Here is a 10451-nt window from a genome sequence, read left to right as displayed (position 1 = left end):
GAGGCCGTTTCGACCCCAATGCCTCTAATCATTCGCTTTACCGGATGAAACTCGTATAATACGAGAGCCAGCTATCCTGAGGGAAACTTCGGAGGGAACCAGCTACTAGATGGTTCGATTAGTCTTTCGCCCCTATACCCAGTTCCGACGATCGATTTGCACGTCAGAATCGCTACGGACCTCCATCAGGGTTTCCCCTGACTTCGTCCTGACCAGGCATAGTTCACCATCTTTCGGGTCCCAGCGTGTACGCTCTTGGTGCGCCTCTTCTCGCAATGAGAACGAGACGCCCCGGGAGTGCGAGGCGGTCCACAGAGGACCACCCATCCTCCCTGAGTCCGCGCTAGGCGGACTTTCACTTTCATTACGCCTTTAGGTTTAATCATGTCCCAATGACTTGCGTGCATGCTAGACTCCTTGGTCCGTGTTTCAAGACGGGTCCTGAAAGTACCCAAAGCTATAGCGTCGCCGATCGGCGTTTCAACGAGGTCTGTTCGAGAACACCGCAGCCAGCAGCCGTCCGGGGACGGGACCGGCACCAGGTCCGATCGACCGTCGCGACGAACGCGCTTGCCGCGGGTCGAACGCTAACTGAGTAGCGGCCTCGCGCCACATGCTTACCGTCGAGCGTGCCGACCGGGAAACACCGCGGGTTCGTCCGGTACGGCGAACCGTCCGGACGGGCTCCACCGCGGGCCTTAGATCGGCGCCCAACGGATCGCGACGTCCTACAGGGGGAGAAGTGCACGCGTTCGACAGCAGTTCGGAGAACAGAAGGTGCGGACGACGCGCACGCCGTCCGTCACGCGACCGTCCAGCGCCACCGCCGAGACACGCTGAATCTCCCCTTTCGACCTTTCGGGTTTCTCAGGTTTACCCCTGAACGGTTTCACGTACTATTGAACTCTCTCTTCAAAGTTCTTTTCAACTTTCCCTCACGGTACTTGTTCGCTATCGGTCTCGTGGTCATATTTAGCCTTAGATGGAGTTTACCACCCACTTAGGGCTGCACTCTCAAGCAACCCGACTCTGAGGAGAGATCCTCCCGCTACCGGCGACGGTCGCTACGGGCCTGGCACCCTCTATGGGCTGTGGCCCCGTTCAAGATGGACTTGGACGCGTCGCACGGTCTCGGGATGACGGACCCTCCCTAACACCACATTTCCCGGCGTCCGGTTTCGGCCGCGGGATTCGGTGCTGGGCTCTTCCCTGTTCGCTCGCCGCTACTGAGGGAATCCTAGTTAGTTTCTTTTCCTCCGCTTAGTAATATGCTTAAATTCAGCGGGTAGTCTCACCTGCTCTGAGGTCGCATTTTTGAAAAATATCTCAAAAATTTATGGCACGCAACGACGATCGTCGCACTCGTCCGAAGGACGGCCTCCGACTCTCCCCGAACATCGATCTGACGTCGTCGCGAGATCTATCACTCGTCTCGGACACGACGATCGCACCGTTCAGAGATCGGGCATCGTGGCCGCCGCTGTACGGCGCGTGCTTTACGTCGAAGGGCCGCCGGAAGACCGGAGGACTACTAAGCGCTCCACGACGCTATTTCGTCCTGACCGATCGGCCGCTATCGCGTCTCGGGATGTCGTGCTCGAGAAATTTCCCGCACGTCGCACATCCAACACGCTCCGACGTCTCCGTGCACACGACATTACTCGCGAACGTAACGGAGACCGAGCAGTCTTTGAAATTGACACGACCCTCAGCCAGGAGTGGTCCGGGAACAGAATATCCGAGGACCGCAATGTGCGTTCGAAATGTCGATGTTCATGTGTCCTGCAGTTCACAAGTTGACGCGCAATTAGCTGCGTTCTTCATCGACCCACGAGCCAAGTGATCCACCGTTCAGGGTAATCTTTTAATTTATCGGACATCACGAGACGGTCGTTCCGTTAGGATAGGGAACATCCTGGAACGCGCCACGCCTCGGCGTGATGTCGTCAAGCTAGGTTTCAATTATTTTATCTCGCTTTCGAAACCGGCGGGAGACGCGCGAACCGGTCTGTTCGCCGTGGTGTTCTTCTCCTCTGACATCGCATCTCACCGTCTACCCTCGAGATCTCGCCCGTAAAATGAGCGAGAGAGGATAACGTCAGGTGTGATCGATCGATAAAGAATACTAAACACGACGGTCCTAGACACCACGCATCGAGATCCCGACAGGAGACGCGAATCGGTCGGTTCGTCGTGTTGACTCTGTTTCCCCTCTGAGCGTGTTCTCTCACCGTCTACCCTCGAGATCTCGCCGTTCAAATGGCGAGAGAGGATAACGTCGGGCGATCGACACGGAGAAAACGAGACACACGACTGATACACGACCTCGCATCGAGATCCTGAGGACGCGGTCCTACTTGCGTTTCGTTTGTCGCATACAACATCTTTCGAAAACAACCGATCACGTTTTCGAAACCGGCGGGAGACGCGCTAACCGGTCTGTTCGCCGTGGTGTTCTTCTCCTCTGACATCGCATCTCACCGTCTACCCTCGAGATCTCGCCCGTATAAAATGAGCGAGAGAGGATAACGTCAGGTGTGATCGATCGATAAAGAATACTAAATACGACGGTCCTAGACACCACGCATCGAGATCCCGACAGGAGACGCGAATCGGTCGGTTCGTCGTGTTGACTCTGAAAACGAGGCACGACGGGTACACGACCTCGCATCGAGATCCTGAGGACACGGTCCTACTTGCGTTTCGTATAAATTTTCGAAAGGAGCTTTCGAACCGGCGGGAGACGCGCGAACCGGTCTGTTCGCCGTGGTGTTCTTCTCCTCTGACATCGCATCTCACCGTCTACCCTCGAGATCTTGCCCGTATAAAATGAGCGAGAGAGGATAACGTCAGGTGTGATCGATCGATAAAGAATACTAAACACGACGGTCCTAGACACCACGCATCGAGATCCCGACAGGAGACGCGAATCGGTCGGTTCGTCGTGTTGACTCTGAAAACGAGGCACGACGGGTACACGACCTCGCATCGAGATCCTGAGGACACGGTCCTACTTGCGTCTAATATGTCGTACGCACAACATTTTTCGAAAAGAGCCGATCGCGATCGTTCCCTTAAAAACGGACATCGTTCCGACCTAGAGATCCACGACCACGTAAAGTTCAAAAATAGTTCAAATCATGGTACGCGTGAATACATCAGCAGTCTGAAAACAGCGTCCTAGGAACGTCGGTCGACGTTTTTCCAGAATCTGTCGCCGGGGCACTGAACGCCACCCCGTCAGCCGGGCGAAAATCATTTAAAACCCACGAGTGCCGAGGTCGAATCCTGGCGAGGAACGAAACGTCAAACCGCTCATGTGTTCCTCCGGTCCGAACCCGACACCTGCGATCCCCTCCGAAACCTGCGATGACGGACTTTTCGACCGTTGCCATCAACGTGATCTCATCTCCTGATAATAACCGTACGCTTACCATCAACGAACGAAGTCATCAAATAGACGACAACGACGGACGATATCGGAACGAAAAAAATCGACTGGAGACGGTCGACGGACGACAGTTACGATCTCTTGTCATTTCGACCGTTGCCATCAACGTGCGATCATAGCCTGCCTGATCACCGAACACACGATTACCATCAACGAAGTCGCCATCGAGACGGGCGCGGGGACACCCGCCGACGACGATCGACGGACAATATTTTGTGGAACGGTGATACTACGGAAACGATCGACGGACGACAGTTACGATCAATATTTCGTCACCGAGGACGGGGATCTAGGTACCCGAACACCGTCTACTCGAGCGTTTCTCCGAGATGTCGGATAGGCGCAAGAGCCGGCACTGCGGAGCCGTCCGGGCGTTGTGTTGCACCGAAACGAACTGCGATCCTGCACACGCACACGAAAAAAATATTTCAATGTGCGCGCATCGTAGTCTAGCGGCGTCAACGAGGGTCTAGCCCCCGAGAACGTGCGACAGCACCGCTAAGGGCTGACGTGCCGTCGGCTCCGTCTAGACTTTCAAAAGTTCAAAAATCAATCATGTCAGACAAATGCTTACAATTTCGTGTTGCCATTCGTGAAAATGGACACTACTCTCGTTAATGATCCTTCCGCAGGTTCACCTACGGAAACCTTGTTACGACTTTTACTTCCTCTAAATGATCAAGTTTGGTCATCTTTCCAGCAACATCGGCGACGCCGAAACGCCACCGCGTACCGGTCCGAAGACCTCACTAAATCATTCAATCGGTAGTAGCGACGGGCGGTGTGTACAAAGGGCAGGGACGTAATCAACGCGAGCTTATGACTCACGTTTACTGGGAATTCCTCGTTCATGGGGAACAATTGCAAGCCCCAATCCCTAGCACGAAGGAGGTTCAGCGGGTTACCCGGGCCGTTCGGCCAGGGAGGACACGTTGATTCCTTCAGTCAGTTTCTGTCCCGAGCGCTCGAGCCGTGCGGACGTGCCGAGTCGAGCTCCACAGAGAACACAGTGTAGAAACTAAAAATTTCAGTTAACAAGTGAAATCAGTGTAAATATCGCCAATAAAGTGTCCGGCAGTTATATAGACAGTGCGACACATCGATCTTAAAAGAAACTGAGTGCGGATCGGCGAGTCTCAACGTGAAAAGTGTGACGTGCATCTAGGTGCCGCTGACCAGGCCTAGTCCCGGTGATTTTTCAGTGCGACCCAAATATAAAGACGCACAAGTAATTTAGGAAAGTGTGCAGATTTGTGTGTGAAATTTTCTGCAAATTTCAACAGAGTAAGTGAGAAAACTGAGTGTAATTTTATCAGGAAGTTCGGCGCCATCTTGGCCAGCTGGGTGCGGTCGCGTCATCCGCCAAGCTGACCACAGCGCCACCTGTCGGCGAGTGGACAAACCTGCACGCGGGAGCGTTGGAAGAGTGGCACTCGGCAACCAGCGACACACCGGAGAGTTGTACGGGTTGCAGCGTAATCACACCGGAGCAAGGGCAACCAGCAACACACCCACGAGCTGTGCGGGCTACCGCGTTAGCCGAACTGCAACACTGTGCAACCAGCATTACACATAGAAGTGGAGCGAGTTGCTGTGCCAGCTGCATTTCCAGGTAGAGGGCACAGGGTCCTCTGCCGTAGTGGCAAGACATGGCAACCGCAACTTCGAGCCGTAGAAAATCCAACGCAACACAGCTTACAGCTTCGCAAAAGAGTGATGAGCAACCTGCCTTGCAAATATCGACGCCGGTGCAATTCACTGAACAGGATCTGACGGACGTCCGGAAAGTTATCCAAATCTGCGCGGCCAACCTAACGCTGATAAGGGACCATCTAAATGTCTGCAAGGATGGTGTTTTGAAAAAACAAAATTACTTGTTGGCTGCAGACCTGATCCAACATGGCCTGAATCAGGTACTCCTGAACGTTAATGACGCCCCCGCGAACCGTTTGGATGAGGATAAAATCAGGGAGATTGTGAACGAGGCTGTCTCCAGCCACTTCTCGGCACCCCAGGCGCCAACAACATACAGCTCGGTCGCAGCGAGACCCACTCCCACAGCCGCAGTACATCAACAGAAACCTCCTGCCGCACCCAAGCACAAAGTGGTGATCACACCGGCCGCTAACTGCAGAGGAGTAAATACAGCCGAGGACACCAGAAGGATCCTGATGTCAAAAGATCCAAGTGATTACGGCATCCGAGCAGACAAGGTGGTATGTCTGAAAGACAACGCCGTATTGGTCGAGTCGCGGTGCCCTTCAGTCCTGAAACTGGGCGACTCGGATATATTGAAACAACTGAAGCTCACCGCGAAGCCAGTAGACAAACACTGGCCTAGAATGCAAATAATGGACGTGCCAGAACACACCACCCAAGAACAGCTCCTGGCAGAACTGTGCAAACAGAATCTCCCCGCGACGGTACCGGAAAATTTCACAGGAAAAATGTTTAAATACGGACGCAGAAGCCGCGGCAACGAGAGAGGAGGAAACGACACCACGAGCTGGATTGTAGAACTACACCCAGCAGCGCGAGCCCACTTTGTTAAAACCGAGAGAATCTACACGACTTGGAGGTCGCACAACATAAGAGATTTTCTGCTTGTCTCCAGGTGCTACAAGTGCCAGAGATTTGGGCACATCGCAAAATTCTGCAACTCCCCCAGGCAATGCGGCTTCTGCGCCAGCACGGACCACGAGAGCCGCGACTGCGAGGCTAGAGAGGATAAGAGGGCGCACAAATGTGCAAACTGTACAAGGAGCGGAATTAAGGAAGCCAACCACCACACCGCGGAGAGCGTCTGTCCCATCTATAAGCATCGTCTGCAAGAAGCCATAAACTCTACAAATTACGAAGTTAATGGATAGAGAAATCAATGTAGCACAAATTAATCTGCAAAAATCACGTGCGGCAACAAGCGAACTAGTGGGACAAATGCTAACAAACAACATTTCTCTGGCTCTGGTGCAAGAGCCCTACGTGTGCAAAGTGGCAAATGCATACAAAATCCCTGGACTCAACGGCATTCAATGCATGGCCCGGAAAGAGTCAAAGTTCCTGTCAGCAATTTTGTACAACAGAGACCACATCCGCCCGTTGTTCGTGCCCCAGCTGTCTACGGGCAACATCGTGGTCATATCGGCAAGAATCCGTACAACACAAGTGTTTCTTGTAAGCGTTTATTTGCCACCGTACTCGGACCTTCTTGCAGAACTGCCGGCACTCCAGAGGATTCTGCTAGCCACGGCTGGTCACAAAACGGTCATAGGAGGAGACTTTAACGTCCGCTCGACGCTGTGGTTCGACCATCGGGACGACAACAGAGCCCCGACGCTTGAAGAATTTATCGCCACCAACAATCTGGCAATAATAAACAGACCCGGAACTATTCCGACCTTCAGATCCCCAAATGGATGCAGCTATATCGATATAACTTTGACCACAAATAGCGCCATCGATGATCTAAGCAGGTGGACAGTTGCGGACGACCTCGTAAGCTCCGATCACAACGCCATTACATTCACGGTGGACACGAACCCGAACAGACGTGAGGTGCAAGCGGGAGCCGCCGATTTCATCGTTGACTGTAGCCATATCATGCCCGGGGACATTGAAGAGGAAATGAATGAGTGGAACACAGATTTTGAGTGCAACCACTCCAATCTCAACACGCCGGCACAAATTGACGCAGCCATCGATTTCCTCCAAGGCGGGATCATAACCCGCATCATATCAAAAGGGGCTAGAAGACGCAAATACCGCAACAGACCCGAATGGTGGACCGACGAGGTCGAGAGATTCCGCAAGGTCTATCTGAGGAAGAAAGATCTCTTCTACCGGAACCGGCACCGAGAATACTCCAACCACCTACACAGCGAGATGACGGCGGCCAAAGTTAAATTCGTCAACAAACTTCAGACGACAAGGAAAAAAGCCTGGGACAAATTCGTGGAGAATGATCTTAAAATAAACCCGTGGGGCGTTGTCTACAAGGTCGCAGCTGGCAAGTTCCACGAGGCGGGTGTTCTAAGCTGCTTTACCAGGGACGACGACACGATCACACTCACACAGGAAGAAACGATGAGACACATACTCCACGCTCTACTACCGGATGACGACCCGGAAATCAACAATTATACACAAAGACAGGAGCAACGAGACTACATAGGTATTGTTCCGCGCAATACCAGAGGAGATAGGTTCCAAGGGGAAGAACTGGACGCGATCATCAATGCGCTCAGCACCAACAAGGCGCCGGGAGTCGATGGGATTAAGGGAAATGTCGTCAAACTGGCGCATAAATGGGTTGGCCCGTCGCTGTTAAAAATTTACAACGCCTGCTGGAGGCTGGGGTACTTTCCAACTGCATGGAAAACCGGCAGACTGGTCATCCTACTTAAGGACCCAACGCAAGATTTCGGCAACCTCAAGAACTACCGCCCCATTGTGCTTCTCCCTGCCTACGGAAAAATCCTCGAGAAACTAATTAAACACGCGCTAGCTCAGGCCATTATTCCAATGCACGCGGAGGCGCAGTTCGGTTTCACTCCTGGACGCTCCACGACTGATGCACTTTGGCAATATAAGGACAAGATTAAAGGGACAACCGAAAAATATGCAATGACGATATTTATAGACATCAGAGGAGCGTTCGACAACGTCTGGTGGCCGGGGCTCCTGAGAAATCTCAGGAGAAGAGAGGCGCCCCACGAACTGGTGGTGTTAATCAAGAGCTACCTGACGGACCGAAAAGTCCTGTTCACGCAAGATAACATCACGACGCAGAAGGTTCCCACAAAAGGATGCCCCCAGGGGTCAGTGCTGGGCCCGACGCTATGGAACCTCGTGCTGGATCCGCTCCTAGAGGCAGACTGGCCGGCTGGAGTCTCAACAATTGCGTACGCCGACGACCTGGCAGTGGTTGTAACGAGCAACGAACGCCAAAACATGCTGGAAAGGGCACAAGGAGCCCTGGACAAGATCGCGGAATGGGCCAAACAAAACAAACTCACGATATCCAGGGAAAAAAGTGTCTTTATGATAAATAAATCTCCACCGCGTGCACACCATCGGGACATCAAACTGCGTGTAGAGGGAGCACAGATCAAGAAGGTGGATGGACATAAATATCTGGGAGTCATGGTCGACCCGAAGTTAAACTTTCAAGCGAATGCAGCTTACACCCTCAAAAAAGCAGGAAGAACAGCAATGGGGCTGCGAAGAATGGTGTGGAAGAACTGGGGACAGGAGACGGCACTGGCGCTGCGAGCGATCTACCGAGGGGCAATCCTACCGATTCTCTCGTATGCCTCGCGGGTATGGATAGACCGACTTCACACCACGAAAGTGCACCGAAAGTACCAGGCGGCGTACGGTCAGGTCGCCCGGCTCGTCACTCAGAGCTACGCTTCAGTGTCAACGGAGGCGGCTGGGGTTCTCGCAGGGCTGTTGCCTGTCGACCTGGAGCTAGAAAAGCAGAATTGCGTACGCGAGTTGCGCAAAGGAAGGGGGGCTCTCTTCCATAACGAGCTAATCACTCCCGAAATGTTCGATTCGGTAGCACACGCCGCGGCATATATGAGCATCAAGGCGGAGGACGTATGGCAGGACAGATGGAACGAGTCAGTGAAAGGGCGCACAACATTTGAATTTTTGCCCAATGTGACCACTGATTGGGAACAACTGCCGAGAGTCAACTTTAAGAGGACCCAAGTACTAACGGGGCATGGCGAGTTTGCCTGCCATCTGCTAAGAATTGGTAAGCGGGAGGACGAAGAATGCGACGCATGTGTGGGCGAGACAGACGACCCAATCCATAGAATCTTGGACTGCCGGAAATACCTAAGGGCGCAAGAGGCGATCAACGAGGAACTCCGAACCTGGCCGCCTTCAATACGTGACATCCCCTTCCTAGAAAATGACGAAATTTTTGAACTTCTCACCAGCTCAGAACCGTCTACTGACGACATCTAGAGCAGGACCCCCTCATAAGCATTCTGATAATATGTTTCAGGAACGCAAATAGTTAAGGACTGACGCCCCGTCCACAAAACACAGCACCACAATTTGAGGAAACGCAAATAACCTGACGCACATAAAATTCTTCCGGACGACGCGTCCTCCGACTCAAGTTGAGGCTCCATAATGTCGGAAATTAAAAAAAGAGGGCCGACCTAATTTATCAGATGGCGGATGTCGGACGAAGCTGGGCCCCAGTAATTGTAACATAATGTACATATTGCATAGTTAGTTAGGTTAGATTTTTTTTTTTTTTTAAGTCAGCACCCCTGACAACACAACATAGGATAGGTTATGTAGAATGGTTAAAAAATTTTATTACTTAGCTAGGCAATCCTAATCTGTACTGTTAATGTAACAATTCCGAAGTGTAGCACCCAATTTGGTGCTTGATCAGAAATATACGTGCCCCCGGGCGCCTTTTTTTTTTTTTTTTTTTTTTTTTTGATTCCTTCAGTGTAGCGCGCGTGCGGCCCAGAACATCTAAGGGCATCACAGACCTGTTATTGCTCAATCTCGTGCGGCTAGAAGCCGCCTGTCCCTCTAAGAAGAATTGTTTGTACGCCGACAGTAAAAACCGCGCGCGACCACCGGGCGAACCCGGGGCCGGCGGGCCTTTGGGATGTCGAAATACGCCTATTTAGCAGGCTAGAGTCTCGTTCGTTATCGGAATTAACCAGACAAATCGCTCCACCAACTAAGAACGGCCATGCACCACCACCCACCGAATCAAGAAAGAGCTCTCAATCTGTCAATCCTTCCGGTGTCCGGGCCTGGTGAGGTTTCCCGTGTTGAGTCAAATTAAGCCGCAGGCTCCACTCCTGGTGGTGCCCTTCCGTCAATTCCTTTAAGTTTCAGCTTTGCAACCATACTTCCCCCGGAACCCAAAAGCTTTGGTTTCCCGGAAGCTGCCCGCCGAGTCATCGGAGGAACGTCGGCGGATCGCTAGCTGGCATCGTTTATGGTTAGAACTAGGGCG

At 52.5% G+C, this 10451-nt stretch overlaps 1 non-coding gene and 1 pseudogene across 1 annotated transcript; both read right to left on the bottom strand.

The window, feature by feature from the left end:
- The window catches only part of LOC138140670 (large subunit ribosomal RNA), a 4987-nt pseudogene extending 3678 nt beyond the window's left edge, over positions 1-1309 (bottom strand).
- A 393-nt stretch (positions 1310-1702) lies between these two features.
- Positions 1703-1859, bottom strand: LOC138140656 (5.8S ribosomal RNA). The gene has a single exon (XR_011162689.1). It is a non-coding gene; the product is annotated as a 5.8S ribosomal RNA (ribosomal RNA).
- Between the last annotated feature and the right edge of the window lie 8592 nt (positions 1860-10451).

The sequence above is a fragment of the Tenebrio molitor genome, chromosome Y (assembly GCF_963966145.1).
Source record: "Tenebrio molitor chromosome Y, icTenMoli1.1, whole genome shotgun sequence".
In the NCBI taxonomy this organism is placed as follows: domain Eukaryota; kingdom Metazoa; phylum Arthropoda; class Insecta; order Coleoptera; family Tenebrionidae; genus Tenebrio; species Tenebrio molitor.
This window is presented reverse-complemented; position numbering and strand designations above follow the sequence as displayed.